This window comes from Cyphomyrmex costatus, unplaced genomic scaffold (genome assembly GCF_001594065.2).
Source record: "Cyphomyrmex costatus isolate MS0001 unplaced genomic scaffold, Ccosl1.0 scaffold1188, whole genome shotgun sequence".
Classification (NCBI taxonomy): domain Eukaryota; kingdom Metazoa; phylum Arthropoda; class Insecta; order Hymenoptera; family Formicidae; genus Cyphomyrmex; species Cyphomyrmex costatus.
In genome coordinates, this window is record NW_017275161.1 from 37,649 (window position 1) to 39,200 (window position 1,552).

The window sequence follows — 1,552 nt, forward strand, 5'->3', positions numbered from 1 at the left end:
ACATTTGCTAATTTATATTAAAATTTAAAGCTATTTATCACAGAAAGTAACTTGATTATTATTAGTCTAATAATTATAGAGGTATAAATCCGGAAGTTTCCGCTCGGCCTACGGATTTCTTTCAATCCTCTTTAATTCAAGGATAATGATTACGACTTTCAACCATATTAACGATTCAAAATTGATGTGACAAACACTCAGTCGGTACAACAGCTATCATTCTTGCCTGACGTCCGTACAGGACGTAACAACTGGTGACAGCGGTGGGATAGCTGTTTGTCTCTTTAACGAATTTTTTTTTTTTTCTTTTTTCTTATTATAGAAAAAATGTTTCCGAAATAAAAAGCACATATGTTTATGATATTTGCTAAATCGTGATGTGCAAATTCGTACATGCATCTTTATCGATTGCTACTGTTCCTCGTCATTCATATGTATCTCCACCGGCAGTAGTATATTTGAATCGTGTGAGCCGATCATTTTGTGTAACCGGGTTTGCTTATCAGCGCGAAACCGACTCTACCAATCTTTGCGCGAAATGCTTGAATCAACAACCACCCGCTGAACGCAAGGCTTATCACCTCGGTCTTCAACATTATATTCAGATCGGTAGAAAATAATTCCCTAATTGCAGCACGTGTAACGAGCAATTAGCTATATTTCGGCCAATATCAGAGTGCGAAATTTGTTCAGTTGTATTTAATAGTTTTCTAGAATATCTTACGTGTATTGGGGAAAAAACTTCGATAACCTAAGAGATCCTACAAAAGTTCTTATAGATCGAAATCGTGGAGTCCCCGGGACAATTATTTCGCCGCGATTATTAACGTTCTCGCTTTCGTTGCGGCACTGAGACTCTTTTACCATAATCATATCTCTGCTCTAATTTTCTTCATTCAAATTTTACCCCTAAATGGCGCAAAACACACGATCTCATAGTAAGTCCTGCGGCATTAGTATGGAAAAACAACCACTATCCGAAGCAGAAATGGACGCCTTTAAACAACAACTGTTGGAAAAGGAAAAACGATTAAAAGAACAATCGGATGCTATGATGCTCCGACAACAAGAATTCGAAAAGGAGCGAAGAGGGTTCGAAGAAACAAAACATATAAATTTAGATGTTAGTGATTTGACTCTTGTATTGGACTCTATTAAGAAGGACCTTTCCTCTTTAAAAACTTTGAACGAACAATTTCAAAATTTAGAAAAACGCGTGAACGATAATTTAGCCAGCCCATCTCTGCGTGAAATACCAGCAGGTGTACCTCCAGAGAATATAACCATCCGCGATGCTGTACACACTGCCCCACCCTCGTCAGGTTCTGGAATGCTTCCCCCACCTTCAGGAGGTCACTACCCTAATTCCTCTATTCGCGATGCCCTAGAACTAGTTCCAAAATATGATGGACACAATATACCTGTTCTACAGTTTGCACGGGCGTGTAAACGCGCGAAAGAACTTGCTCCATTAATTAACGAGAATCATTTAGTTCGAATACTAAGAAATAAACTAACTGGCCACGCATATCTAGCAGTTGAGGACGAAATA